Source organism: Octopus sinensis, linkage group LG3 (assembly GCF_006345805.1).
Source record: "Octopus sinensis linkage group LG3, ASM634580v1, whole genome shotgun sequence".
In the NCBI taxonomy this organism is placed as follows: Eukaryota; Metazoa; Mollusca; class Cephalopoda; order Octopoda; family Octopodidae; genus Octopus; species Octopus sinensis.
The window spans coordinates 60,396,203-60,423,316 of NC_042999.1; positions in this window are offsets into that span (position 1 = coordinate 60,396,203).

Sequence of the window (27,114 nt, forward strand, 5' to 3'; positions counted from 1 at the left end):
ATAGAAGGGAGTGGTGGTAAAAAAAGCAAGAAATAGACAGAAACGATAATAGAAAAGCGATGTAAGATTGCTTTAGGTCGAGAAATAGAAAGGATAAGTTGTAAGATGTATCAGGGAAAGGTAATTAGGGGTTAAAATGAGAAAATAATACTGATAAAATAAATATGCGAAGAATATAGTGAAGGCCGTATCCAATCATTCATTTCTCCTTCGAAATATAAGCATATAAGAATAAATTACACACACATACACACATACACAAACATGCGTACCCTCCGAAACGTAGAAACACGTGCGTGCAATTAAGTCTCGTGTGTGTTTCTGTGTATGCATACATTGTTGGAATTAATCAACTTGAGTTTCTAATTGAACAATTTCCATGAAAAACTCATTGTTAAATGAAGTGTGATATGTTACATGAAGCACTCACCTTCTCCGTTATCTACGCACATGCATATATAAACACACACACACATTTTTATACTTATACACACACATACATAAATATATATGCATATATACATATATGTGTTTGTGTATGTGTGTGTGTGTGTTAAACGAAGAAATATATAAGAAAGAAGAAAATATTATGAACCCCTTCATCAGATGTCATCTATAAATCATCGCACTTTTGACTCATAATTCATTATTTTCATTCCAGCTTGCCCATAGCTTATTAAAATTGCAAGGACATTGTCGTGTGCGCATGGAGAAAACGAAAAATGCAAAACAAACCTGCTAAATGCGCATGAGTTGAAACCGTATGTAATAATAACACAAGCTGCATGAAGGATCAGGAACATACGAAAAGAAATAAACTGGGAAATGCGTGTTAATACGATTTGATGATAAGCTCATGAAGGACAATACAAAAGGAAAAGAAACTGGGAAAATATAAAAGCATTTTTTCTTCGAGTAATATAATGCAAGAAGCAGAAAGTGTCCTATGGCGTTAATCAACATGCAGAGAAGGAAAGAGTTGACGTACATAGAGGGGAGCGAAAGCAGTGAAAAGATTTCTAGAAAACTGCATAAGCGTAGGAACTTTATGTATACTATAGATTACAGCAATTGCAGAAACATTCATATTAGACTAATCTGAAATGTGCTGACAGACCGCGGATACACCAACATTAAGACAACCGCAATAAATATGTTATTAAGCGATAATGTGTAAATTCTCATGGTGGAACGTTTAGAAATATTCCCTTTTTACTTTCCCAAAAATTGAGAGAACGTGTATGTGTGGTTTTAGGCAGTTCATTAATATCTTGATATCATATTTTGCTTCATATATTTATATCAGAATTGCGTGTTTCATGAATGTTGCCAGAGTATTCTCATTTTACTGACAGTATAATGTTAAGCCTAAGTCGCAAGATTATTACTCTATTCTCCGATTGCAAAAAAATTCAAGTTTCAAAGCTGGACGCTAGGAGAATTTAGCTGTTGAACCAGTAAATTCTTTTGGCTGTTGTTCACAATGAGATGAAAAGTACAAAATATAGAATAATTTGTAAATTGCGAATACATTTTCGAAATGAGGTTACAGCGGGATGACTACATACGTATATTTCATTATACACAGTTTTTCTATCCACGTAGCAATTTAGCAATCTTGGTAAAGCGTCGAGTAGATTGCAAAATTAACTTCAGTGGGACTTGAAATCGATTAGCTTACAGTGAAAACAAATGCTTAAAGGCATTCAATTTGACGGCTTACCGAATTTTTCTCTGTCTATCTAACTTTCTCTGTCACTGTCTCTGTCTGTATGCCTGTCTTTCCCTCTATATATAGAAATATTCTCATCCTCTCTCTCTCTCTCTCTCTCTCTCTCTATGTACACACACACATACACACACATACACACACATACACACGCACATATATATAGTTGAAATTTACAGAAAAAACAAGTGACTAAGACAGTTGTATACGTAACAAGCAGGTGTATTAGTTTGACGCTCGGGAAGGTGAGAAAGTCTTTTACGTTTCGAGCTTACGCTCTTCCACAGAAAGGAACATGATGAAATAAACAGAGAGAGAATAAAAAGCAGGGAAAGAATAAAGGAAAACTATTGGAGTTAGCGTTCAATCATGGTGACTGGTCGGACAAAGGTAGTTAGACAGGAGAGCTAGGAAGAAGGAGAGATAATAAAGTAATGGTGATCCCAAAATGAAGGTGCGCGTGCGTATGTGTATGTGAGAGTATGAAAGTGTGTGCGTGTGGATAGAGGCTGGTGATTTTGACGTGTGGATGTGTACGTGTGTGTGTGAGTCTATAATGTGCGGGTGTGTGAAGATGGTGTAGGTACTGGGAAGTGGTCAGTGCTAGTGTGTTCGGAATGGTGTGGGAATGGTGTGCCGGTGCTGGGATGTGGGGATATGAGGGTGGGGTATGGGTTTTGAGTGAGGACGTGAGGGTGAGGATGTGCGTGTAGGGATGGGGTACGTGAGAGTGGGATGTTTAGGGATAGATGGTGGATGGAAGAAGGTGGGTAGGAGTGAAGAGAAGAGTTGAGCCCATTTGGTGCAAAAGAGCGAAGAGAGAAGATTAATTCTTGTTCACGACGAAGGCGGGAGTCCTGTGCAAAGTCAATCCGAACACAGACAGGTGTTGTAATGAATGGGCAGTAGAGCGGAAATGGCGCGAGAAGGGTGTTACATGAACTGGTCAACCAAGGGGCGTCCCGTTTGACCGATGTGCAGTGGAGAAGAGAAAGAGCAGAAGATGCAGTAAATGACGTTACGGTGTTTGCATGTATTCATGCACAGTCACAAACAAATATTCACATACAAGCATCCTTGCACATATATGCAAGTACACACATACGCAAGTATGTGAGAGTGCGTATGTGTGTATGTGTGTATACATGAATGTATATTCTTATATATTGCTCTCTCTCTCTCTCTCTCTCTCTATCTCTCGATATATATATATATATATATATATATATATATATATATATATACTCTCTTTTACTTGTTTCAGTCATTTGACTGCGGCCATGCTGGAGCACCGCCTTTAATCGAGCAACTCGACCCCGGGACTTATTCTTTTTGTAAGCCCAGTACTTATTCTATCGGTCTCTTTTGCCGAACCGCTAAGTAACGGGGACATAAACACACCAGCATCGGTTGTCAAGCAATGCTAGAAGGACAAACACAGACACACAAACACACACACATGCATATACATATATATACATATATACGACAGGCTTCTTTCAGTTTCCGCTTACCAAATCCACTCACAAGGCATTGGTCGGCCCGAGGCTATAGCAGAAGACACTCGCCCAAGGTGCCACGCAGTGGGACTGAACCCGGAACCATATATATATATATATATATATAAATATATATATAATATATATATATATAATATTATATATATATATATATATATATATACATATACACCTATATGCGTGCGTGCATAGCAATATAACACACACATACATGTTTGCTTGCATACACGAAAATGTATATATATATACATATACGTCGCATGTACTTATGTACATATGAATGAATGTATGTATACATATACATATGATATGTACGCTCGCACCCACATATATTAAAAAGTACAAGCATATATCTATGAACACGTGTAGTCTTTCTGTATCGCGAACAGTGAAAACGAATGGATAAGTGTCGATAAAAGAAAGTGACACAGTAATAGAAAGACAGTTAGCAAAAACGATAGATAATAAACAGATACATAGATATGTATGTATGTTTGTATGCATTATATATATATATATATATATCAAATATATATTATATATATATATATATGTATATATATATATATTATATATATATTATATATATATATATATATATATATATATATAATATATATAATATATATAAATATATATATATATGAAGTGGGAGAAAGACAAACTTAAAGAGGAGGGAGTAAAATAAGAGAGAAAATAAAAGAGGGATGAGGGAGACATCATCCATTAGTATAATTTAATTTACTTACTCTAGACACCTCAATCACTTATTTCTTTTAATAAAGTTATTTTTGCATTTTGTTTTATACAGCGTTGTCTTTCTAATTTTTAGGTGGTGACTGGAAGTTGAAGGCGGTGGTTGTAGAGTTGGTTGGCAGTGGTGCGCGTGGGGGTTATTTTAAATTGTAGTTCGATATACAGTTTTAGTTTTGTTTGTTTTTGTTGTACAATTTATTCTCCTGTTTTTGACGTACATTTCATTATTATTATTATTATATTATTATTATTATTATTATTATTATTATTATTATTATTATTATTATTATTATTGTCGTTGTTGTTGTTGTTATTGTCGTTGTCGTTATTATTATTATTATTATTATTATTATTATTGCATTTTTTGTTAGTTATTATCTGTTCAGTTGTAACTCTTACAACTTTCAAAACTAGCATTAAAATATAAAAAAATACAATAACAATAATAAAAAAAGTATTTTGCTGATAATTATGGCTGACAGGCAATAATTGCTGCTGTTTTTTTTTATTTTGTAGTTGATGTTGATGCTTCAGGTGTTGTTTTTCATGCTATTGTGGATGGTAGTGATCATGATTTTGATGACTAGCATTTAAAAAAAAATATGCTTTTGAACCATCATTTCGGTAGTAGTAGTAGTAGTAGTAGTAGTAGTAGTAGTAGTAGTATTAGTAGTAGTAGCAGCAGCAACAGCCGCCTTAATAGTAGTAACAATGTTTATTGTTATTGATGTTGTGTAGCGATGTGAGTTTTGTAGATATTTATTGGTAAATATTGTTGTAATTGCTGTTGTTGTCATTTCAGGAATATAGATTCATTTAGCCCTCTCTTTGTTGTTACTGCTGTTAGCACCAATATTATTTGTGTTGTTGTTGCTGTTGTTGTCGATGCTGCTTCCGCTTCTCCCCATGTATACGTTCATGCACGCGTTCAAACATTCATATATGGTACTGTTGTAGTTGTTATTGCTGTTTATTTTTCTGTTGAAAGTCCTCATTTTCCTCGTTCTTGTCCCTGTCGTTGACTTTGCTTTTGTTATTATTCTCGTTCTCAATGTTATAATTGTAGTTGTTGTCGTTGCTGGTGTTTCTCTTTTTGTTTTTGTTGTTGTTGCTGATATTTAATATGACTCACAAGAGTAATACAATTCCTTAGAATATTAAAGCGAAGAACAGAAAAAAAAAGTTATGTGCAGCTAATCTAATTTTATTCCATCACTCTATACAGCCCGCTTTTTTTTTCTTTTACTTTTGCAGAATGTAAATTGTCACGGGAAGGATGAAATACTCTGTTGAAATGAAAAAAGTAAACAATATCTAGGAAAAAAAATAAATGATGAAACAATGGGAAAATGGAAGATAAAATGCAGAAGAAAAGATTAGAATGTCAATGAAGAAAATATAAATAAATGACAATGTACAGCAAAGAAACGATAAAGGAAAACTAAATATGAACGACATTACGTGGAATTAGAAAAAACAGTCTTACTGATAAAAAATTCAAACAAATATCTAAAGACGAAGATGGATCAGGAGGTGACGTTGCATGCAATCAAACATGGAATTAAAAATGTAGTCAAACAAACGAATATACACGTAGACAAGGTGGAAGAAAGATATGTACATAAACATGAAAGATATCTGAGTGAGAAACATTTTGTCGCTGTTTCTCTTGTTATTGTTGTACAGTCCCAAGCCGACCCGAGCAAACAGATACAGGCCTAAAGGCTTTTCAGCTATGACCATTTCATCTATTTTTGAGGCTACGTTATCTGGTGTGAGCTTCTTTTTTCGTACACTAGAATGTGATTTGAAGGATAAGCCTATTTCTAATAGATTGTGTGACCACCTTAAAGGGTCTCTCTTCGACTCGAGTGGAAATCTATTAAACAGAATAAGATCCGGCTTCATAGAAAAGTGAATTGATAGTGACTGCATAACCATCTGCGAATAACGTTTGCTGTCTCACTATTGCTTTTTCTGAGGCACCATAGTCTGAAGCACCAACTTCTCTTCCTCTTCACTTTAACTGAGACTGTTGGCATGAATTATGTACATTATTTACAATCTTGTTTGTTGTTAACACAACGTTACGGCTAATATACCCTCCACCCTTCATGAGGTGTCTTGGGAGAATTTCGAACCTGGGTTCTCATTCCTAAGATATTTTTCGATGTTGTTATTGCTATTATTATTATTATTATTATTATTATTATTATTATTATTATTATTATTATTATTATTATTATTATCATTATTATTGTTGTTGTTGTTGTTATTATTATTATTATTATTCAGGTCACTGCTTGGAATCGTACTCGGAATCTTGGCGTTAGTAGTCCGCGCTCTTAACCACTACGCCATATGTCAATATCTCCCTGTGCCACAGCTTTGCGATGTTCCTCTATCCTTATTTTGAGTGGGAGGCATGTTTGGCGCTTGTATAACCTACCACTTCGAGTAAAACCACCAGTAGAAGAGAATATGACTAAGAACTGCGTGTACTCCATCCCATGCAGCTGTGGTAGGTTATACAAAGGCGTAACATGCCGCCCCCTCAAAATAAAGGTAGAGGAACATCGCAAAGCTGTGACACGAGGAGATATTGATAAATCGGGTGTAGCTGATCATGTGTGGAAAAATGGAGACCACCTCCCCCTGAAAATACGAAAACTAAAAGAAGCAGCACATATGCCAGGACACTATAACCTCCTAAACAAACCGAGTGCAGATATGAACAGCATATGGGAACCGGTATCAAGGAAGGATAGGAGAATATTAGATTTATAAGCCCTAAAAATTCACTCCATAATCGCCCACGGGCATATGGCGTAGTGGTTAAGAGCGCGGGCTCCTAACCCCAAGACCTGAATAATAATAATGATAATAATAATAATAATAATAATAATAATAATAATAATAATAATGAAGATGATAATAACAACAACATCGAAAAATTCCTTAGGAATGAGAACCCAGGTTCGAAATTTCCCCAAGACATCTGATGAAGGGTGGAAGGTATATCAGCCGAAACGTTGTGTTAACAAGAAACAAGATGAGGACAAATATCTGTCAAATATGAATAATGTAAATAATGTACTTGTGCGTATGTCTTTATACTTCATATTCGACTGGACCCTGCGTCATGTGTTACCATACACTTATTTATCACGTTGCACCCATAAGTACCTTGCTTATAGATATATTTAGAAATACTTCGTCTACAGTCATTTACTTCTGTTCTATAACATACAAACGGTTAGAATCCGGATAACCTAGTTACCCATTGATATGTATGTCTAAAAATGCCGGCGATTTTTCATCTCTTTCATGTTTTCTACAAGCATCAGTTCAGTGGTATTCTAAATCAAGTGAAAAGTTTGTTGTAGGCGCTATGACAGAATGCTTTACACAGCAACTCGATTCGCTGTAATTATAATCGAATTTCCCCTTTATGATAAGAAAGAACGGACTGAATAAGATATCTATCGATCTGGGACCAAGCAACACTGCGAGCTTTTAGCCTACACACACACACACACACACACAAACATGCACATACACACACTCACACACACATACATGCATATACTCACATACGTCCATAGATTCACACAGGCACACATTTGTATGTATATCTTCCACACTCAAGTAGGATAGATAGTTATATATATATATATATATATATATATATATATATATATATATATATATATATATATATATACATTATATATATATATATATATATGTATGAATGTATATATATATGTACGTATATATATACTTCATATATATATATGTATGTATATATATATATACGAATATATATATATTTATTTATATATACATACATATATATATGAAGTATATATATATTATATATATATATATATATATATATATATATATACATATATATATACATATATATATATAAGAGAGAGAGAGGGAGGAGAGAAATGGGAGAAGGTGGAGAGGGGGAGACATTTACAAACTTTGTAATCTTTGGCAACAAGCCATTCATGTTGAAATTGACCGAGTTGGTTCTATTTGTCACGCGTGACAGATCTTGCACGCAAACCGTCCAGATTGGCAGCTTCCTGGTTCTTCACAGTCGTCTCAGTTTCATACATTCATAAAATAGGTTGCAAGGGTTTGGTTTTCATATATATATCAATGATTCTTTTCCCTTTGGGACTATCGATGTTCACTACTGCGTGCTTATGTTTGTTTTGTTTTTCTTGTCTCTTCGTCTTCTTGTATTAATTTTCGTGCCATTTATATTCTTTCAGATAGCTGGAACTATTATTCGTGGCACAACTATGAAACATATTTATTAAATCACCCGCAGGTTTCGGACAACACGATCCGTTGATATAAACCGATACTTGACTGGTAATTATTTTATTGAACTCGGATGTTGAAATGTGAAATCGAAATCAGTATGGTTTGAACTTATAATTGATATGGGAGGGATGAAACTAAGGGTCAAATCGTATCTCGAATCGGAACCACAAGGAATAAGAGAGTTGAAAAGTTCCCTGCTAACTATAGAACTATATATCAATGTTCATGTCTATTATAAACTTCAATATCCTATTGAAATGCTATTATATATTGAAGAAATTTAAAATTCACGCTATGACCCAATTTATTTTAATAATTTGGAAGATACTCAGAAAACTTTGAAATGAAATTGCTAGATTTCGAAATGATATAATTTCGCAGAATTCTCGTCATTACGTGGTAGAACTCCGCTCCAGGTTATACAAACAAATTCACTAGCGTTGGGTAAATGAGAAAGACTCATATGAACAGTAGGACGAAGACAAGAATCAGTGATTCTAGTGCTTCAACTGAATAAGTCTCCAGGACTGGGATGAGGTAAGATGAATGCATTAAGAAATCTCAGAAATTAGGGACAAGAATATTTAAACAATTCAGATCCCCGATGCTAGAAATGCTCTGGATAAGACTTGACTTAATAGAAGACAAATCCGGACATGTTTCGCTCTTATTAAATCTATCCCCGTATGTCATGCTTCCACTCATCAGCGATTATGGACCTTCATGTTAAATTCTGAAGATGCATGCATGTTCATCTTGGGAAAGATACAATAATAGTTTTCCGTTGCCCTCTGCTAGCCTGCTGAACTCCCGAAGAGATATAAAAACTAAAATGCCGTGATATCGGAATATGTACACGAACATGTGCAGGAAGCTCCCCTTCGATGACTTGCACTGGAAATTCGTATATATATCTTTAACAAAATAATTAAGTTGCTGACATAAAAATTAACATATTGAAAAAAAACAACCAACAAAAAGCAATGTGGTTTCACATTACTCAGTGGCACACAAGCCAATAGAAAAGAAAAGGCAAATAAGCGCTTACATGTATAACGTGTACTCTACCGTACTGCTTAAGAATTCGTCTATTGTTTAGTCGAATAACCAATAATGAATTGCAAGCTCCCGAGGTGAAAAAAAAAAGTAAACAACTAAAAACATTCACAATGTATTTCAACATCATGTTTAAATTGTTTTAAAATTATTTTATCTTTTGCTCACAACAGAAGATAAAATTGCAATCCTCAAACCAAAATATTAGAAATACTAAAAATAGCATGAGAAAAAATCATATTTCTTATATAGAGAAACCAATATGAATAATACCTTATAGGCGCAGGAGTGGTTGTGTGGTAAGTAGCTTGTTTACCAGCCACATGGTTCCGGGTTCAGTCTCACTGCGTGGCACCTTGGGCAAGTGTCTTCTACTATAGCCTCGGGCTGACCAAAGCCTTGTGAGTGGATTTGGTAGACGGAAACTGAAAGAAGCTCGTCGTATATATGTATATATATGTGTGTTTGTGTGTCTGTGCTTGTCCCCCTAGCATTGCTTGACAACCGATGCTGGTGTGTTTATGTCACCGTTACTTAGCGGTTCGGCAAAAGAGACCGATAGAATAAGTGCTGGGCTTACAAAGAATATGTCCCGGGGTCGAGTTGCTCGATTAAAGGCGGTGCTCCAGCATGGCCGCAGTCAAATGACTGAAACAAGTAAAAGAGTAAAGAGTAAGTAAAAACCACAGTAGCAGCAGCAGCAGCAGCAGCAGCAGTAGTAGTAGTATTATTGATGGAAAACACAATATGTAGACCAACGATATGTAGACAACTGATGTACCTCCGGAATATAGAATTGTACGTATACGTTATATCCGTGTTGTAATGAGGTCTGTCGTTTTTCTTGGTATAATAATAATAATAATAATAATAATAATAATAATAATAATAATAATAATAATAATAATAATAATAATAATAATAATAATAATAATAATAATAATAATAATAATAATAATAAGAAGAAGAAGAAGAAGAAGAAGAAGAAGAAGAAGAAGAAGAAGAAGAAGAAGAAGAAGGAGAAGAAGAAATAAACCGGACATGACAATTATAGAAAAGAAAAAGCGAAGTTGCTCACTGATCGAACCCTTCGTTTGATTTCAGGATCGCAAAAAAAGAGGGGGAAAATCAAAGAAAATACAAACCCATAAAATTTGAAATGGGAAAAAAATTGGTGCATAAGAATAGTAAAGGACGTGCCTACAATAATTGGTGAGATGGGAACAGTAATCAAAGATGTAGACAAATGGCTGAAGGAGAGCGGAGAATAATGCCTGGTAGGGATCACACAGAAAGTTTGCCTCTTAGAGACAGCAAAGATCATCAGGTGAGTTCTAAGCACTTGAAAGACAGATGAAGACTTATGGATATCTGAGTTTACAAGTAGTAACCCGCAACCCACATAAATCCTACCAGCAATAAGACCAAACCTGAGTTAAACCAAAATAATAATAATAACGATACTAATATATATATATTCTTTTACTTGTTTCAGCCATTTGACCCGGCCATGCTGGAGCACGTGCTTTTTAAAACTATTTCAGCGTTGTCCTCGATTGGGTTTTTTATTAGAGAAACATCGATTCATCTACAATCATTTTTTTTGTTTTTCCTTATTTTCATTTTATTCTACTTTTGTGCATTCATTTTTATCTAATTAATTTACCTACACAATAAAAAATAACATAAAACACTTATTTCTTAAGTGTTTAGTTTATTCATCTCTTTGAACATCTTAACAAATAGAAAAGAATCACTAGGAGTGACACAAATCTTAAGAACCAAATAATTCTAAGAATTATTCTTGTTTATAAAAACTTAAATCGATGATGAGCTGTCTTAGGTCTTAGATGCTTAGAAATGTTTCCTTATCGAGTATGTTTACGTCAAAGAAATGACAAGTATTTTTCTTCCAAATTAACTTGGATATTTTTTTCATCGTCATGAATAACTACGATGTACATGCGCGCATATGAGACGTTTTGGCACAGCTGTTTTGACCCCGTTCGATTGGTGTCACTGATTCGACGCTCATTATTAGACACGAAGCGTTTTGTCCCCGGAACCTTTATGTATTCTAGTTGTCAGCAAATCTATAATTGCAGCTTCTAATTACTTAACTACTAAACTTTGTTTAGCTTTCTGCTTCACTTTAGGTGTATGAAGGCTTGTGAAATATCAAAGAAGCAAAGAAAATATAACCTTTCTCAGTGGATTTCTGTACAGTTTTGACCAAATACAACTCACAGTGATTTTAAATGTTGGTGTCGTGATCAGAAAAATCAGAAAGGAGGAGAGACAAAAGAAGGAGAGAGAGAGAGAGAGAGAGAGAGAGAGAGTCATTAAAATATATGAAATAACTCTCTCTCTATCTATCTATCTATTTCTCATCTATCTATCTATCTATCTATCTATCTATCTATCTATCTATCTATCTATCTATCTATCTATCTATCTAACTTTATTACAAATACCCCCCCTCTCTCTCTCTCTATCTATCTATCTATTTCTCATCTATCTATCTATCTATCTATCTATCTATCTATCTATCTATCTATCTATCTAACTTTATCTAATTTTGCGTTTATGCATGTGCATATTTTTTCTTTGTGTGAGGAGGTGACTTATTTGTAGCAATCGGGATCATTTAATATATTTTAATATTTCTCTTATTCTCTCTCTATTCATTTCTCTCTCTCTATCTCTGTCTGTCTCTGTCAGTCTTTCTCTCTCTCTTTCTCTCTATCTATCTATCTTACCTGTCTGTGTCTGTTTTTTTTATGTGTGTGGGTATAGTTCTCTTTGTGTTTTAGAGAAGAGGGAATGTGTTTATGTTAACCCGATTTCAATCAATATATTATAATTAATCTCTTTTACTGTTTCTCTGTCTCTACCGATATAACTATCTGTCTCTTTATCTGTTTATGTATGTATGTATGTATTATCTATCTATCTATCTATCTATCTATCTATCTATCTATCTATCTATCTATCTATCTATCTATCTATCTATCTATCTATCTTTCTATCAATCTATCTGTCTATCATCTATCTATCTATCTATCTGTCTATCTATCTATCTATCTATCTATCTATCTATCTATCTATCTATCTATCTATCTATCTATCTATCTATCTATCTATCTATCTAGCTAGCTAGCTAGCTAGCTAGCTAGGTATTTCTATATATTTAAGAGCATGTGTGTATTTGCCGTGTGTGTGAAAATGTTCTGTCATCCAAAAGCCATCTCCGAGATAAGTTCAGTGTCCTGTCATCCGTGCCAAAGAGACAACATCTAAACAGCCGCGCTGAGTAGTTCCATTTCGTGATTGGCAAACCAAAATTACTGAGGTGAATTTAGTGTTATTGCCCAGATAAGTAATTTTTCATAGATACTGGAGACTAAAGAACACTTAAGGTCATTGTCTCCTATTCGCATAAAGCAAGTAATCCAAATCGTTAACTTCTATGGTAGTAGTACTGTAACAGTAGATCCAAGAAGAAAATCTAAGAGTGAAATCATAATGTAATTCTAGCAATACATTTGATGTTTCCCCCCAACTCTGCTTAACCCCCCAAAAAAAAAAATTACTATTCACATCAGATTTTCCAAATCCTACAAGTGCTTCTAAGGTAGATATTTTTTGACATTTCAACACTATAACGGCAGATAGTCTGAAAGGTTGTCCTACAGTTTTATTTTCCATATCAGATTGGTTTTCTTTCCTCACTATTTCAAGAATCTTTCAAAATATGAGTAATAGAAAAACATTGTCAGTATATAAGTTGGAATGTCATATGTGATCTATATTTTCATGGCTTCTGTTTTTCCAACGATATGAAAGATATCTACTTTACCTTTAAGTGATGAGTGGAACCGAATCAAATATTCCAAAGTAAAAGTTATGTAACGTAATTTGGTAAGCTAAAGAATATTCCTTTCAAGTTACTTAACTTTCTCCAAGGACATCGATGATGCCACGTATTTATCTTGAAGTAAAAAAGGTGAACCGAATTAAGTTTACAAAAGTAGAAATCACAGAATGCAAATTGGTTTGCTAAAGACAATGCTTTCACTTTGCATTGGTCAGTAAAAGCATCAGTGGTTCATTTTCTCAAAAATTCTTGCCAGGAATAACTGTGGGTCCCCAGAATGCAGAAGAAGAGTCTGCATAACTCTGAAGACAGTCAGAGAATATTTGCTTGTTGGTATTGACGGGTATCACCATATCTGCCAATAATTCTTCTGTTTTATTTTTGGCGGTTAGTGTCTTCCGATATAAAATCCATAAAATTGAGCAGTCATGAGATGTTTCTTTGATTCGAGCTTACCTTCCAATGTAATTCCCTGTTATTACAGTAGAAGAATCTCTAGTCATAAGAAGAAATTTACATCAGAATAAATTTGTTTTTTCCCTGGATACACCATGCTTGAAGAAAATTAATAATTCACACACCACTTGCACTTCGACTGGAAATGAGTAAAAGGCAAAGTCTTGACCCTGGAAATGACAATACATAATAAATTCTTAATTGCTGCCAAGGACACAGTATTTTGTTTTACAACCATAATATTCAGTCAGGTATATTAAAGATTTACAAGTCAATACTGTGTCTTATTTTTGTGTTATCAGCGCGATGTCCTAATTTTTATGTTTACATATACAGATTTTGTATAAAATTCAGAGCTAGCACTGAAAGTTACGTTTCGTGTCCGAACACATATATGTAAACAATGAGATCGAAGACATAAAAAATAAGTAACGGGTGTATATGCATATTTTAAGCGTTATTATGTATATGCACTCATTATCTATTATTTCTATATTCAATTGCATTATTTACACAAATGTATTCGTATAACAAACGCCAGTTATCTCTATAGAAAATCTGTAACGATTAGCTTAAAAATAATAAATTATTTAGAATCGAATACGGTGCTTCTAACTTTTACCATTAGTTCGATAACTTCAATAATTATAGTAAATCGAACTTCTTTAGTGGAATTGGACAAAGAAATTACCGCTACTTCAGTTGTTTGTTGTACACCGTACAGAAGATTGGCGACGATTACGAAACAAGGATTAACAAATTTCTTTGCTTCCTTAAAAATTATTTTTTATTTCCCTTCACAAGCACATGTTCTATTTGAACAGAGGTATGGAGAGTTTTTTGTGCACCTTTATTTAACATTGGCTGGAATAAATTTTGCCGCTTCAGGAAAATATACACAAATCATTTTAAACAACTATGTGGCCTTCATTTGGTGATTTGGTATCGTTTGTCCTTAAATAAGTTTGTAATTTGAAGCATCTGGACACTGATTTCTAGAGTTTACACTGAAAAATACATAGGTGTAAGACTTAAGCTCTACTCGATATATTTCCCGTTCCGTTTTATTTATATTAAATTTGAAGAGAGAATACTCTTCTGTCTTTGTGTTTCCTCTCAAGGTGAATCTGTCCTAGCCGCTATCCGCAGAGTCACCATCTGTAACATATGTAACTGTATTTTAAGTTCGTTATCCTCAATTACTTTGTCACTCATTATAAGGAACATGTCTCATGTATATTCCGTTCGTATTCCTTTTCTTCACTCATGTTCCTTTCAGTTTCAAAAATGAAATAGTTCATTCAGCATAACCTCCTGCTGGTGTTCGTTTCATCACACAATTAATTAAAGACATAGTGTCTCAGTCTACAATAAAGGAAAAAAATAGAATATTCTAACCTTTATAGTACTGTAGTCCATATAGTATTGTAGTTACTATAACACCGTATTCTAAATTTTAGTTTCTGCAGAAATGTAGCTAAATTTGCAACTCAATTAAAGCATGATTTCAACAATCGCCTTCGGATATCCTTTAATGGTATCGTCTATAAATGTATGATCCCAATACCTCGTTTGGTCTCCACCCAAAAGGATATGTTGCTCTAAATTACACTAAACATCTTGCTACGTAGAAAGAGGGAAAAACATTAACCCCGAAGCTGATAACTACAATTACTTTAAAGATAATGTCCCTTTTTTAATTGTAGAAAAAATCTTTTATATTTGTATATTTTAAGTTATATTCCCTTTCTATGTCATTCTCCCTTATTTTATTTAGATATCAGTCAATTCTTTATTATTATTTGCCTCAATATGATTTACTCCGCATTCTGTTGAGCTGATCAACATTTTAAGGTGCACTGATGTTCGAATAGATGCTATGTCGATTGCAGGTTTTTGTTGGTGGTTAGTGACTTTCATAGGTGTTTCTGAAATCGGGAACCCATGTAGCATGTGGCTCATCTGACAATAAGCTGGACTCTAAACAGTTAAGAAAGAAAACACAATAGTTACCAACAGGTACATCAATAACAATGTGACCCCTTTCGGAGCACAATACAGGCAGGTATATAATGCAGACGTAACGTTTGGATAAGTATGGTCAGATGTGATTACCATGGACACGAAAGGCCACAAAATCATATCAAAGTTTGATCTGGAGATCATGCTGAATAGATTAAAATTCAACTTCCAGTTTCGACGAACCAGTTGTTATGAATGTAGGAACAAAGCCCATTTAAAAGCTGCCTGCGAGGAAAGCCTTAAACAACAAAACGAAAAGCAACATGAGTAAATCATGCCGGCAATCGCTTCTTAGAAGAAAACTGGTACAACACGTAAAGTGTAAAAGCAATTACCCGTCCGTGTTTCCATAAAAAGGAACAAAAGGCCCTCGATTTGTTACCCTTGTAAAGACGAATCCCTCCTCGGCAAAGACAGAATTTCTGCAGCAATAAAAGAAGCCGAGATTAAACGTAACCCTCATAGCCTTACCTCCACCAACTGAAGGAAATGGGGCTCCGACTGAGAACGAAAAGGATAACCTTCCTGTAAGTCCTTCCTTTCCTAAGCAGCACAACCTAACAACGATTTTTCTCCATTATTTTGCACTCTGGGCCGTATTTTCTGCTGCTTTTAGGCTGGAACTCTGCTTCCTTAGCTCTGAATTTTGAGCTTTATCGAATAGCATCAAATGTTAGCTTGCGGGAAAACATTTCTCCTGAACCCTTGTTGGTTTTGTATGGCTATCGAGGCTCTACGCGTATATGCGTTTATTTCTTGGAATGGTAGCAGATTTTGTTCTAGTTTCTGCTATTGATCCTGCCCAGCATCTACCAGGAGCATGCGCTCTGATCTGATGGCATAGATTTAAGGATCGGTGAAGCCCACAAACCAAGAGAACACAAGAGCTGGGCCGTCTTGTGACGAAGGCGAGAAACATATTTTTTTTTTTAAATAGGAAAAAATCCCAAAAGGAAAGAATCGCAAAAAGTTCTAAGAGATCATCAAGTTTGGTACACCTGCCGTGATGGGATTGTATTTCCTGATAAAGAAGAACTCTTATGTTATTAAAGAGAGACAATATCATATGAAACGAAACCAAACTTTTCCCCGAAAATGACTACTCTTCATTAGACTAACAATTCCCTTATAAAACACACAATATACACAAGTAATTTTCAGACGAAGTATGGATCGTGAAGGGAATGAGATTATGTTTTACACAGTATAAAGAAAGACAGATTACTAATACAAATCTTCAATGTTCCTTCCGAAGCATTAGATTTCAGTAATCCTCTATAACAGAGCAGCATTTCTCACAGAACTTATTGGAATATCTAGTCATAAACAATACTGGGAAAAAAGTAAGTTCAACGATTATGCATTCATCTCATGTCTTGGTAAGCGGTCAGTTTCACGTTTGTATGCATTTTTCTGTATCTCGCGAAGCACTTGTGCCTAATTCAGTATATTTCAAGTCTTACGTTGAAAGGAATATGAGTGTAAAGGGAGAAGAGCTGCATCCTAGTGAATTTCTTGAAAGGTGAATATAAATGGTGAGCATGGTCTGCTCTAAGCTTGCGTCTGTAGATTAGAGGAGTAGAACTGAAAGCATTACGTTAGTGGTCAGGCTGGCCGTAGTTTTGTGTTGTATCCACTAGAAGACTTTGGAAGTCGTATCACTTTTGATAGCATTTTTTCCTTGAATTTCTCATCCTTTCCGAGTTTCAGTGTTATTTTAATTTCTACACGCATTTATCTTGTTCCATACAAAGTTTTTGTTAATGCTTGGTGGTCAATAAAGAAAATGTTATCATTATTGTTGTTGTTGTTGGTGGTGGTGGTGGTGGTGGCAGTGGTGGTGCTGGTGTTGTTATATCAAGATAGTGTTGTGCGAGAAATTGCTTCATTTCTTATTAGCGTACATTTTATAATCTCCGTTTAGATCGACGGAACCTTGTATAATTCGTGTTCCTTGGAATAGTTTATTTCGTAATCCATGTTTTGATGTTGATTATTCAGTTTTTAGTCATATTAATTAAGAATCGTAGCCATTGGAGTTTGCATTCTTTTATTATTGTTAAGAAGTGCTTCTCTATATCTTTACAGTCTCAATAAATTACTATTTGGAACACTGATTTAATTAGAAATAAACCATAATCTTTTAAAGAATTCTGCAATAGTAGTTTCGTACTATTTTTGTTGGTGGTTTGTTAGTGTTAGTTTTTATCATTAGTTAAACCTTTTGATCAAATTCATTCCGTTAATTAAAACTCCCAATTTATATATTTTCTTTCGCTGGAACTTGTTTTATCGAGTCCGGAAATCTGAAAGAAAAAGACGAATGACTTTAACATGTGTTAAATTCATAACGTAAAGATACTTGACTAAATACAGCTGATGCACAGGGGAGTGAGCAGAGGCGATAAGGGAAGGGGCAGATTGAATACCTATCGATAATAGCTTCGGTTCTATGTGCTTTCGGTTCAAATGGTACTGCAGTCATTATTAGCAGTTTATTCTCTCGGGGTCAATGAATAAATACAAATCCTAGACAGTGAATTAAGCAGAATTATTAGAGCGTCGTAAGACGAGTCCTATGGTATCTGTTCCGGCATGTTTTAAATAAATGCGAGATATTATAGCATACTTGGAAACAAACACCAACATCCTTTAAAAAAGTATTTTAAAAATAACAATATTTTCATTCAGATTGTATTAACAACTGAGATACTTCAATGTAAGGGTGATATTTAGATAACAGAGTATGTTTTAAACTAAATGGTACGTTTAGCAATTTGGTACCATATTTATATTATAGTATACGGCATCTTCACATTTGAAGGCAAGTGCTAAGCTGCATCGGCCTTTTGTTCCACTTTGACGATATATATGGTATAGAGAAAAACATGTATGCATAGGAAGCTGCTGGTCTTTTATAGAAATAATAACTAAACCGTGTAAATTTCTTCACTACAAGATCGAATCCTTGTTGCGGTATGGTGGCTTGTGGGCTTCAATGACTCTGAGCGCTATGCAAACGGATCGCAAACGGACGGCAAGCGGCTAGTAATGCTTACCATGCTGGACAGGTCAAAGGTTAGAGACTTGAGTATTATGGACCATCGATTCCTTGAGATGAAACTGGGTTTGCGTATGATCAACACCCATTTCTGGAAAAGAAAACGAAGGTACACAAGTGTCAGTGACGATTTAAAATCAACAAGACCTGGGAGAGTCATATGTTTCCACATCCGGGAAACATGACGATGTGCGTCAAAATCTGAATGACAACTTCAGCAAAAAGCAGGGATCCAGCTGAAGAGAAGGATCCAGAATCGAGAAGCCTGGAAAAAAGCATTCGATTGCCTTTTCTCTATAGGGAGAAAAGAGATTATTATTTTTTATTTATGCGCCCTTTTTCAAGCCTTGCCAGGCTCATGGGCCTGGTTTCCCGGTTTCTGCAGCGTATGTGTTCCCCCCAGCTGGACGGAACGCCAGTCCATCGCAGCGTAGCTCAAGAAACAGGAAGTGAGAGAAAGTTGGGGCGAAAGAGTACAACAGGGGCCGCCACCACACCCTGCCGGAGCATCGTGGAGCTTCAGGTGTTTTCGCTCAATAAACACACACAATGCCCGGTCTGGGATTCGAAACCACGATCCTCCGACCGCGAGTCCGCTGCCCTAACCATTAATTGTCTATTTCTAAGCCTTGAAGCGGCGGTTGCCATAAGCAGCTGTATGATCTCACCAGGCACACACGGATGAACTTCATCTGATAATGCCACATACTGCTATATGCGTGGACTTTAAGATGGTCAAGTTTTCCGTGGGGAACAAAGTGGATACACCAAATATCCATGCTTATAATGTACGTTGGACAGCAGAAGCAGGACAAATCATTGGATCAGTTTCTCGAGGTGTGGCGGCTACTGCAGTTCGTTATACTGAATCACCCAAGTACTTAAGGCAAAGTTAAACACGACGGGTTTTAAAGATGTGAACCTCAAGAAATGTACTATGCTACAAGAAAATAATTTAAACGACATTTTAAAGAATTCAGCACTGTACGGATATTACTGTAAAATAATTATTACAACAATAATAAATCTCTGAGCGAGGTATAGACAGTAGCTGCACGACATCGTGAAGTATATTTGCCGCTTAAATGTGGCTAACCTTTAAGGGTGGATACTACTGTAGCTTGTAGCCCCAGGAGGACACCTCCTCCAGCTGGCTATTGACACACTTTCTGTGCCCTATAGGTATTTGCAAAGGGCACAGAAAGTGTGTCACTAGCCAGCTGGAGGAGGTGTCCTCCTGGGGCTACAAACTACAGTAGCATACACCCTTAGGGGTTAGCCACATTTAACTGGCAAATATACTTCACGAATTATTATAACAATTTTTATTTAATAAAAGTCAATTATAAAGGCAAATGAATTTAGATATATCTTTAAAATAACGTTGCAGGGAATGTAGAAAGCTTCTAGTTGCTCTTCATAATATATAAGCAAGTCAATAAAAGCTAAACCGTGTTTCGAAAATACTACATGAACTATCGTATAACGATAAAGTGTGTATGAATATTCAAGGAAGATAATATTCCTTGTTTGGAACTGAATATCCTTCGTGTGATAACCTATTCACATCCTTTATTATTTTTAATGAAGGTAATTATATATTTTATTGCACTTTACCAATAATGATGCCATTAGCAAGCAAACACAAGTATGATTTATGCGTGTAATTATGTGCGTATAGGTGTGTATGCCTGTGTGGTGGCGGTGGTGGTGGTGTGTGTGTATGTGTGTGATGTATGTGTGTGTGCACATGTGTGCGTGCGTATGTGTGTGCGTGCACGTTGTGTGGTTGTATTCCAACCTCAATTTGTCATTTAAAAATGTGATATGTTAAGCTGGAAGCCTATAATACAAAACAATAGATTTACGACAAAGGAGGAGATTGGCTGAATCGTTAGAGTGTCGGTCGGAATTCCGATGCTTCTTTTGACTTCCAGCATTCTTATTTCAAATCTCATCGTGGTCAACTTTGCCTTTCACAGTAATTGACTAGTAATTACTTCATCGACCCCGATGTTATGAAAGGCAAAAGTGACTACGGCCGGATTTGACTTCAGAGCCTAAAGAGCCGAGATAAATGTCAGCAAGTATTTTGTTATGCATCCCTTTGTGTGTCCTTGGTTGTCCCCTCTATGTTTAATTTCTTGTGGCAATAAAGAAATTTATATATAGAGAGAGGCAGTAAATTATAACAAGTACTGAAGGACAAAAGGTTAAATTGGGCTCGAACGTAAAGAGTCGGAAATAATGCTGCTTTTTTTTATTTAGGCACAAGGCAGGCAATTGTGAATCGAGACTACCAACCCCGTTAACTTACAGATACTTTATTTTAGCCTTCATGAAACCAAGTTGATCACGATGGGAATTGAGTGCCAAGCAAAAATCGGTGGATCAAATACTGCAAGATATTTCCCAACGTTCTGCTAATTCGTGTCAAGGCGCATGGGTCAGTGGTTAGAACATCGGGCTCACAATAACGAGGTAGTGAGTTCGATTACCTAACCAGGCTGTGTGTTGTGTTTTGAGCAAGATATTTTTATTTCACCTTGCTCCAGTTCACTCAGCTGCAGAAACGAGTTGCCACGTCACTGATGCCACGCTGTATCAGTATTTGCATTTCCCTTGGATAGAATCAGTCTCCCATAAACAAACTTGCCCGAACTTGTGCCTCGTAGGGTCACTTTCTAGGTGCAGTCTCAAGGTCATTCATGACCGAAAGGGATCTTTCCCTTTTACCTTACTTAATTATGCATTCAACTGCTGCTTCTCTAAAAGTATGAATAATAATTTTAAGCCAAAGGTCAGCAATTTGATGTAAGGTGGTTAGTCGATTAAATTGACTCTATAGATTGAAACACTATATAGCTTCCACGTTGTTTGAAGACGTTGGGTCCAGAATTCCCTCTCATGCATTGCTCTTACTATGTTGTCCTTCAGTGGATCAGATTCTTCAACCACACCATCAGGACGATCCCTTGCTCACTTACCACGATATGGTACCTCCATCAGTATCTGCTTCATCATTTCATTTTTACTAAGAAAACATCGATCACAGTATCTAAGTTGCTTTGCCTTATTGTGGAGAAAACACGTGAAGGAGTACCATAAAGAACCTGGTTTGTTGTATAGGACTCCCATACGAGAAAATATAGTAATACTTCAGTACCAGCATCGATATAGTCAACTAATAACCTACCTACAGATCTGCTGGATTGTATCAAAATTAGATGCAATCAAAAGAGTAATAGTAGCCTGACGGTTGCGATGACGAGTGTTCCAGTTGATCCGCTCAACGGAACAGCCTGCTAGTGAAATTAACGTGCATGTGGCTGAACACTCCACAACACGTGTACCCTTAACGTACTTCTTAGGGAGATACAGCATGACACATCGAATGTGGTCAGGCTGGCCTTTTGAAATACAGATACTACTCAGTTTTGCTAGCTGATTGGACTGGAGTGTGAAATAAAGTTTCGTGCTTAAGGATACAACTACTGGCCGGAAATGGATGTCATGTCTTTATGATTAGATTCTTCATAATTTTCCAAAGCATATTGAGAAAAGTGTAGTATACTATAATAGAAATATGGTACCAAATCGTTAAACATCACATTTAGTTTAACATATCCTCTGTTGTCTAAATATGACCCTTACTTTGAAGCGACCCAGTTGTTAATACAATTTGAATGAAAATATTGTTATTCTTTTGATTCCTTATTCAAAGGATGCTGATATTTGTTACCATGTGTGCTATAATAATTCGCATTTATTTCAAAATGCTTTGGTCAGTTAACAATTAGCACTTCATTGATTCTTCGATTAAACAAGAAAAGTTAAAGTCTCTTCGTGAAAAAAATAGTTGTTTCGAAGATACAATTTAAAGTATTTTACAACTGATTCCGAAATATTTCTTCAGTTTGTCGAAACGAAGTGCAAATATCTACCCATTCTTTACAATTATATAAACATAGAACGTTGGTAACACGCTTATTTTATAATCTCAAGCGATTATATATAGTGAACATTTATATTTCATACGACCCTGATTGCTGCCATATTAAACATATTATCTGAGATGAATTTCCCAATTTAAATATGGCATGTTCATATACCAGTGGTTTTAATAGAGTTTACGATGTATTAATAATCGATTTATTTAGTATATTTTACGACGTTGATAACTGATACTTCTGGGTTTGAGAAAATGGACACCGAATCTATCAAATGAAAATTGATATCTACATTGTCGATGTAATGATCTCACATCTGTCAATAGAAAATTAATAGGAGCAAGGTAAAAGGTATGCTTGAGAGTATCAAATTGTTGTCCATTTCGATTCGGCCATTTTATTGCATTTGTCGTACTCTCTTTTGTTATTATACTTAGAATCGTTAGCAATTTACGTTCTTAATTCAGATTCTGCCGAAGAAGTCGACTTCCACCATTTCGGTGTCGATAAACTAAGTACCAATTGAGTACTGGGGGGAGGGGTCAAGGTAATCTATTAATCTCCTTACTTCAAATTTCAGGTTTTGTGGCTATGACAGAAAGAATTATAAATGCTAGACAAAAGGAGTGGATTGGCTGTTAAATATTTCTTTTGTTTTTAATGTTTACACGTTTTCTGTTTTAAACCCCACTCCTCGCTTGTTTTGTATTGTCCCTATATGTTGGTGTATTCGGACCTTGTAGACAATAAAGAAAAGATTATAATTATAATTATAAAGATTATTATTATTGTTGTTGTTTTTATTATTTTATTGTCTTTGCATAGCTTCTAATGCTAATTGATATACTACGGTGTCAGCTGTTCACTACCAGGGAACTAAGGTAACACCCTTTATTTTTTTGCACCATGCGGAGTTTTCAAGCAGTCCCAAGCAGTGCTGTGTTCTGTAAGTGCTCAACCCTTATTGCAGCCCCTAATCTCAAGACTTAATAATAATAATAATAATAATAATAATAATAATAATAACTGACAGATCCTTTTTTTTTCGTATTTTATTCTCATTTTTTCGAACTAACACAGGCAGAGTGAACCTTTCATAAGTTTAGGAAAAAAAGGGAGAGAAAGGAAAAAAAAAAGAAAAAAACCTATGTTCGGAGATAAATCTATCAACAAAAAAAATACAGACGAATACAGATCCGCTAGCCTTAAGAAGCGGCGCTACGAACAATGTTTACATGCAGAGAACCCTAAACTGACAGATCCGTCTCCTAATGTAAGAGTCGAAGCTCGTCATGCTTCAATGTCAACAAAACAAATTACAAACCGCAATGGTCATCGAGCGGATTACAAAAGACCACGTACCCGAAAACTGAACCAAATTCTGATTGAAAAATCAGATACTGGATCAAATCTTCCCGACACACAGGAACTGGACGTACCCCACAACCGGAATATTCCAACAGATGGCCATCCATGCCTGTCATCAAATAATCAAAAGAAAAAGAAGGAAAAATGGTCTAAGGAAGATAATAAAGAAGTTCTCGCGGCCTTCTACCATGCCATATAGTTCCCCACAGATAAATCTAATACTGTACAAACATACTTAAACTGGAAACAGAAAAACCCTGAAACAAGACCCTACATAGACAGTAACAAACTTGCCAACGTCAGAAGAAACATTATTAAAAAAAAATACTGACTGAAATAGAGATTGATCAAATTAGACAAGTAGTAACGGATAAAATGAACGAAGCTGCAGCTAAAGAAAATAATACAGAGGAAATAATTATAGACCAGCCCAGGGCTGATAAAAACGAAGTAAGGATTGAAAGAGTTAGTATAAGTGATAGGCAAAGGGAAATACTCCCTGAACCAATCATAAACACTAAGACAGATGAACATCAAATAGATGAATAAAGTCACACAAATATTGACCCAACAGAACTACATGAGCTAAAAAATCAAATCATGATTGAATGGCTGAAAATTAAAGAAATCAGTCTGGATGAACGCGATACACTCCCTAAAATCCACAACTCGAACCAAAACATGAAAATAATTGGTAAAATCCGGCTTGCACTTAAGGATATAATTTCAGCTAATGATGTTGATATCACAGATCTCAACCACCTGTACTATGCATCCGCGAAAATCTCAACGATCCTATGTGGTGAAAAGATTAGAAAACGGCAACATTCCCACAAAAAGGCTTCTTGGCAAGAGCGTATCCGACAACAAATTAAACTATTTAGATCTGACATTGAATATTTGAAAAACCTTAAGGTTGACAAGACTACCAAACCTACAAAAACCCAAAAGTTAATGAAAAAATATAATTTGAAAACTATACTTGATATTGATGCCACCATAGAAACCATCAAGCAAAAGGTATCTGCTAAAGCTGCCCGCATAGCAAGGTATGAAAAGCGTGTTAGATTCTTCAGAGACAACAACATGTTAAAAAATAACCCCAAAAATTTTTACAGGGAGATAGGAAAAACAACAGTTACTGTAAAGTCTGTACCATCAAAAGAAGAAATGCAGGGATTTGGGAATAAAATTTGGGCAGAAGAAAAAACACACAACGAAAAGGCCCCCTGGATTGATAGAATATCTACAAAACTGGACTCCTCAGAAGAGCAAAAGTGGGATGGTGTCAAGGTAGAAGATATAAGATCTGCTCTCAGGAGGTCAAGCAAATGGAGGTCACCAGGAAAGGATAAAATTCCCAACTTCTGGCTGAATGCCTTCCCAGAGAGCCATGAACTGCTAACAGAATTTTACAATGATGTTTTGCAAAACCCTAGTAGGATGCCTCCTTGACTAGTTAATGGGTTAACATTCCTACTTCGAAAAAGTGAAGAAACAAATGAACCAAAAAACTATAGACCCATAACCTGCTTAACAACTATGTATAAAACGCTAACATCTGTCCTGACGGAATATACCTATAGTTTTTTTTAACAAACAGCAGCATATTCCCTAATGAACAGAAAGGATGTAAACGTGGATCCTATGGTTGTAAAGATCAACTACTCATCAATAAGATGATCTTAGATGATTGTCACAAACGACACAAAAACTTATCAATAGCCTGGATAGACTATAAAAAGGCTTTTGATAGATGGATTAAGAAATGCCTGGAAATGTATAAAATAGCACCTACTCTGCGAAACCTTTTGTCTGTAAGTATGAGATCATGGAGAACCACACTAACTTTGAACAGTGACAATGAATCTCTAAATGCTGGTGATGTAAAAATTTCATGTGGCATTTTCCAGGGTGACTCACTATCACCACTCCTCTTTTGTTTAGCCTTCTCTCAAAATTGCTCAATGACTCGCAGTACGGATATAAAATGTTTGATAAAAATGTAAATCATCTCATTTACATGGATGATTTAAAGCTCTTTGCAAAAAATGACCAACAACTCAAGGGCTTACTAGCGATTGTTAAACAATTCAGTGATGACATCAGAATGCAATTTGGCCTCGATAAATGCGCAATAGCTACCTTTATCAAAGGAAAAATGACAGAAACATGTAACGTTAACCTTGACCAGCAGAATGTCATAAAGGAATTAGACCCAACGGAGAACTACAAGTACCTAGGTGTAAATGAAGGGGATAGAATAAGGCATTCAGTGATGAAGGAAAGGATCAGGAGAGAAAGTTATCGCAGAGTAAGAGCATTACTTAAGACAGAGCTGAATGCAAGAAATAGGATCGAAGCGATCAATGCTTTAGCCATACCAGTCGTGACTTACAGTTTCAATATCGTTAACTGGTCAATTACTGAAATATGTAATCTTGACAGAAAAATACGAAAACTGTTGACAATGCATAGAATACACCACCCTAAAGCAGATACAGAGCGACTTTATCTGTCAAGAAAAGAGGGAGGCCGTGGACTTTTACAACTGGCAATAACAATGGAGATTGCTACAATTGGCCTAGACACCTACCTGAAAAACTCTGAGGACTGGATATTAAAACTTGTCTCAAAACATGAAAGCAAGAAAGCATCATACTCAGTAACAAAACAGGCAAAGGAATATCTAAGTGAATTCCGAATACAACAAATTTCGGAATTAGACATACAAGAAACAAGCACAGAAAAGCGCATGAAAACCCGTGCTAAAACTGCTGCCTTAGATATACTGAATGATAAATGGCAAGAAAAATCTGTCTATGGCAAATACTCAAAGAGAGCGAATAATGATGTTGACAAAGCTCTGACCCATCAATGGCTAATGGCCTTTGGCTTAAAATCTGAAACAGAAGGGTTCATCATGGCAGCTCAAGATCAATGCCTACCAACAAGGAACTACCAGGCCAACA